We start from the raw sequence: 6,000 nt of genomic DNA, 5'->3' as shown, positions 1-6,000 counted from the left end.
GTAGGCATATTATGATAGTCTTTTGTGTATTTTTTCAGATAATCACGAATTTGAAGATATTTAAAATATTGATTCTTTTTCAAATTATATTTCAGTTGTAGTTGTTGAAATGATAGTAATTTTCCCAATTCATACAGATCTCCGAGCGTTTTGATTCCCATTCTTTCCCATTGTATAAATGATTTGTCTATAATTGATGGTTTAAACGATGGATTATTAACTATTGGTATTAAAAGAGATAGGTTTCTTAATTTTAGATTCTGTTTTATTTGTTTCCATGTTCTAATTGTGCTATGTATAATTGGATTTTTATTATAATTTTTGTTATTCAGATGTATTGGTGAGAGGAGAGTCGCTCCTATATTACACATTATAATATTACATATTATAATATTACATATTATATTACATTATAGTCCTCTCTTTCCATTACAATCCAGTCCACCTGCTGGGCAGAATTGTCCAGCAGGTGAATCATATTTTTAATATTTACTGCCCAATTATAATACATAAAGTTAGGGAGCGCTAGACCACCCAACTCTTTTCGTTTATTAAGGTGTGCTCTTTGTATTCTATGGGATTTATAATCCCATATAAAATTTGTAATGTCTGAGTCCAATTTTTTGAAAAACTTTTTTGGGAGATATATATGTATTGATTGAAATAGGTATAGGATTTGTGGTAAAAATATCATTTTTATAGCGTTTATTCTGCCTATTAGGGACATCGGAAGTGTTTTCCAGAATTTAATCAAATTATTTAGTTTCTTAAGTAAGGGATTATAATTGGCTTTAAACATATCATGGTAGTTTCTAGTAATTTCAATTCCCAAATATTTGAATTTTTCTGTGGCTATTTTAAAGGGGAATTTCCGGAGGTGTGTTGAGTCTTTTGGTTTTATCGACATAATTTCACTTTTGCTTCAGTTTATTCTATATCCCGAGAAGGATCCAAAGTCCTCAATTAAATTGAATATGTTTGGTATACTAATTTGTGGTTTTGTGATGTACAATAGTACATCATCGGCGTATAAAGATATTATGTTATTTGAGTATTTTGTATTATAACCATAAATATCCGGGTGTGTTCTTATTTTTTCAGCAAGGGGTTCAATTACCAAAGCAAATAACAGCGGTGATGGTGAACATCCTTGTCTATTGCCCCTTGATAATTCAAATTTCGTGGATAGTATATTATTAGTTATTATTCTAGCCGTGGGTTTGTTATATAATAATTTTATCCATGCGATGAATTTCTCTCCCATTTGGAATTTTTGCAATACTTTAATCATATAATCCCATTCTACTTGATCAAACGCTTTTTCTGCGTCCAGTGAAATGATAGATAACTCTTGGTCATGAGATTTATGTGAGTGCATTATGTTAAGCAAGCGTCTCAGATTATTGAATGAGTGTCTCTTAGGTATAAATCCTGTTTGATCCTCATTTATCAATCTACTAACATACTTGCTTAGTCTTCTGGCTAGTGTTTTCGCTATTATTTTTTGATCCGTATTTAACAAAGCAATAGCTCTATATGATCCTGGTTCTTCTATATTTTTATCTTTTATAAGTATTAATGTGATCGTTGATTCTCAGATTAAAAAAAAAAAAAACCTTTGGCCCATCAAGCCTGTACTAGCCCAGGAGGAGTCCCTTCGGTCCATCAGTAATTATTCCCCTTGCAAGTATTAAACCTCACCCCAGTATTTTTCTCCCTCCCTTCATTGACTCCAGGCCAGGATAGACTTTCCTCCTTCATTGCTGTGATCTGCAGGAAAAGATGAAACATTTCTAAAATTCATTCTCCACCCTCTCCCCCATCTCTGCACAGAGTCTCTCACCTGTTTTGGGCAGAATTTCTGGCAGTTTCTGAGCTGCCAGCCCACCAGGCCTGAGTGACTGAGCTGCCAGCCAACCAGGCCTGAGTGACTGAGCTGCCAGCCCACCAGGCCTGAGCGACTGAGCTGCCAGCCCACCAGGCCTGAGTGACTGAGCTGGCCGCCCACCAGGCCTGAGTGACTGAGCTGCCAGCCCAATAATCCATTTGGCTCACAATGTCCATACCAGCCCACAATGTCCTGAAAATCTAGGTAAACAACATCTACAGCCTTCTCTCTGCCTGTCCTGTCATTAACTTCCTCAAAGAACTGCAGTAGTTTTGTCAGGCAAGATCTTCCCTTCACAAAACCATGCTGACTTTGGCATATTTTATCATGAACTTCTAAGTACTGCGTAACCTTATCCTTTATAATTGAATCTAAAATCACCAACCACCGAAGTCAGACTAACTGGCCTATAGTTTTCGCTCTTCTGATTTGCTCCCTTCTTGAACAGCGGGGTGATATTCACAATTTTCCAACCTTCAGGAACCACCCCTAACTCTAGTGATTCTTGAAATTTCACACCAAATGCCTACACAATCTCTGAGGCCACCTCTTTCAGAACCCTGGGGTGCAGTCCATCCGGTCCAGGTGACTTATCCAACCTCAGACCTTTCACCTTAGCACTTTCTCCTTATTAATCGCCACTTCGCTAACCTCCACCCCCTGACTCTCTAGGATTGCAGGCACTGCTGGTGTCTCCCACTTTGAAGATTGATGCAAAAAAGTTAATTAATTCCTCTGCCATTTCTTGATTTCCCGTTATCACTTCTCCTGCATCATTCTCCAGCGGCCCAACTCCACTCTTGCCTCTTTTTTACTCTTTATATATCCGTAGAAACTTGCTATCCTCTTTTATATTATTGGCTAGCTTACATTCGTACTTCATCTTTTCTCTCCGAATTGTCCTTTTAGTTACCTTTTGTTGTTCTTTCAAAATATCCCAATCCTTTGGGATTTCCACTAATCTTTGCAATGTTATGTCTTCTCTTTTGCTTTTATGTTGGCCTTGACCGCCCTTGTCAGCCATGGTCATCTTATTCTTCCCCTGGAATCTTCCTTCCTCTTTGGAATGAAATTGTGAGGGATAAGACAAGCCGAACGGTTGTAGTCACCGACCTTGTGATGGGCCGAGTAACTGGAAACACCAACCTTGTGATTCGAACAAACAGTCAGACCTTCAGAGCTGTTGATAACATTGTCCCATAACAAGATGAGGTAAGGAATGTAGCTGACAACACAGAAGCTATTCTTTAGGTCAAAGGCAATTAAGTAGGTTAGGGCACAGATACTGCGCATGCTTAATCAGTTAAATGAATATTAACTTTACGCCCCTCATGACAAAGAACCTAATTTAAATGTACATGCGATGTATGATGTGGGAGGAGAGGGAATGATTGATGACGCACGGAGGAGAGGGTTGGAAGATTGTGAACCTCGGTACCCTGATTGGAAGGGGTCAGAAGGGGAGGCGTCCGATCAATAAAGACTGTATACTGAATTGTATAAAACAAGATGTTTTTCCTTTGCTCGGTGTGTCTCAACTTGGAGAGGCACCCGATTCTGCAGACTCGCAAATAAAGCATTTCTTGTTTCCACGATTTAGTCTCTGAGTAGTGATTGTGAGCACAAACAATATATCTCACAAAATGATCCTGTACTTTCTGAATTACCTGCAGAAATGCCTCCCATTGCTGCTCTACCGTCATTCATATTAATGCCTCTTTTCAGTCAATCTTTGCCAGCTCCTCACTCATTTCACCCAGAGTTGTGAATCACCCAGACAGTTGTGAATCTGTGGAATTCTTTGCTGCAGAAGGCAGTAGAGGCCAATTCACTGGATGTTTTCAAGAGAGAGTTAGATTTAGCTCTTTGGGCAAAGGGAATCAACGGATATGGGGAAAAAGCCGGAACGGGGTACTGATTTTAGATGATCAGCCATGATCATATATGGAATGGCGGTGCTGGCTCAAAGGGCCGAATGGCCTACCCCTACACATTTTCTATGTTTCTTTGCCTCAGTAGTCCCCTATGCTCAGCTGTGATACTGACACATCCAAATTCACCTTCTTCCTTTCAAAACATAGGTTAAATCTTATCATATTGTGGTCACTACCTCCTAGTGGATCATTTACCTCAAATTCTCTTTTAAAATCTGGTTCATTGCACAACACTAAATCTAGAATTACCGTACCCATGGTAGGCACCACTACAATAGACAATAGACAATAGGTGCAGGTGTAGGCCATTCGGCCCTCCGAGCCAGCACCGCCATTCACGGTGATCATGGCTGCTCTATGAAACTATCTCGGAGGCACTACAAATTCTCTCGCTTAGGGTCCAATGCCAGCCTGATTTGCCCAGTCTACCTGCATATTAAAATCTCCCATGACCAATGCCTTTCCTACACGTCAATTTTATTTCCTGATGCAACTTGTAATACCCTATCCTGGCTGCTGTTTGTGGGCCTGTAAATAACTCCCATTAGAGTATTTTTACCCTTGCAGTTTTTCAGCTATGCCCACAGGGACTCTACATCTTCTGATCCTCCCATCAGGAAAGGGACACAGATGTTTGAAAATGCACACCTCCAGATTTAGAGTTTCTTCCCAGCAGTTATTGGGCAACTGAACTGTCCTCTCAACATCTAGGGAGCAGACCTGAACTTCCATCTACCTCACTGGAGACCTTCAAACTATTAATCAGACCTTATTGGATGTTATTTTGCAGTAAACTTATTCTCTTGACCCTGTATCTGTACACTGTGAATGGCTTGATTGTCTGACTGGATAGCATGCAACAAAAAGCTTTTCACCTCGGTACACGTGACAATAATAAACTAAACTAAACTAGATCATGATGTGGATTATTCTGAATGGGTCATGAATAATGTCACAGCTCTTGCTTTCTATTTTGTAGATTTTTAATAGGTCTTCTTTACCATTATGACCAGGGCTCTCTGCACTCTACTCATGACTGCATAGCCAGACTCCATTATCTCAAGTTCGCCGACGACACCACTCCGGACGAGTCAGAGTATAGAAGTGAGATCGGCCTTGGTTCTTGGTTCTTGGTTTCTTGGCCCTCCAAAATATTCCAAATGGAATTTAAACTGGAGGTGATGAAGGGAGGTCTCTACTTCCTGAGAAGGTTACGGAGAGTCGGTCTGTCAAGGAGGACTCTCTCGAACTTCTACAGGTGCACAGTAGAGAGCATGCTGACCGGTTGCATCGTGGCTTGGTACGGCAACCTGAGCGTCCAGGAGCGGAAAAGGCTGCAAAAAGTTGTAAACACTGCCCAGTCCATCATCGGCTCTGACCTCCCTACCATCGAGGGGATCTATCGCAGTTGCTGCCTCAAAAAGGTTGCCAGCATCATCAAGGACCCACACCATCTTGGCCACACACTCATCTCTCCACTGCCATCAGGTAGAAGGTACAGGAGCCTGAAATCTGCAACATCCAGGTTCAGGAACAGTTTCTTCCCCATAGCCATCAGACTATTAAACACAACTTCAAACAAACTCTGAACTATAACAGCCTATTGCACTTCATCTGTTTATTTATGTGTGCGTATATATATATATATATATATTATATGGTATATGGACACACTAATCTGATCTGTATTTATGCCTACAATATTCTGTTGTGCTGCAGCAAGCAAGAATTTCATTGTCCTATCTGGGACACATGACAATAAACTCTCTTGACTTGCACTGTCATTTATATCCCATTGGAATAGTCTTAAATGCTTTTTGAGTCTTTCACTGTTGCCTTATTTCTAAATCCATGAAATTCCCATATTGAATCCCAAAGTGCAATTCCTCAAAAACTAATACCAATCACAGAATCTGACTCTTATACAAAAACAACCGGGTCAATTCATTCATCACTTCGTAACTAAATTAGAAAATAAAATGAGACTGTTGTTTTCATCCCTCATGACTTCAAGACGTCTTAATTGATTTGCGCGCAACTTTGATGAAAGGTAATTGACCTAAACCGTCCACTCGTGTTTCTATAATTTGGAGAATCAGTGCACATACTGTAAACATATTTTTGAAATATCTATTTATATATATTATATGGGATGTCATGAAAGGGTCATGAACCTTG

At 39.8% G+C, this 6,000-nt stretch overlaps 1 protein-coding gene across 1 annotated transcript in view; it reads left to right on the top strand.

Annotated features, from left to right (window-relative positions):
• Positions 1-5,461: 5,461 nt before the first annotated feature.
• The window catches only part of adgra3 (adhesion G protein-coupled receptor A3), a 142,210-nt gene continuing 141,671 nt past the window's right edge, over positions 5,462-6,000 (top strand). The window contains exon 1 of the mRNA XM_033026348.1: positions 5,462-5,475. The gene's annotated coding sequence lies outside the window, so the exon portion shown is untranslated. The remainder of the gene's footprint in view (positions 5,476-6,000) is intronic.

Source organism: Amblyraja radiata, chromosome 1 (genome assembly GCF_010909765.2).
Source record: "Amblyraja radiata isolate CabotCenter1 chromosome 1, sAmbRad1.1.pri, whole genome shotgun sequence".
Taxonomy (NCBI): domain Eukaryota; kingdom Metazoa; phylum Chordata; class Chondrichthyes; order Rajiformes; family Rajidae; genus Amblyraja; species Amblyraja radiata.
The sequence above is the reverse complement of the archived record's forward strand: the minus strand, read 5'-3'. Positions and strand labels throughout refer to the sequence as shown.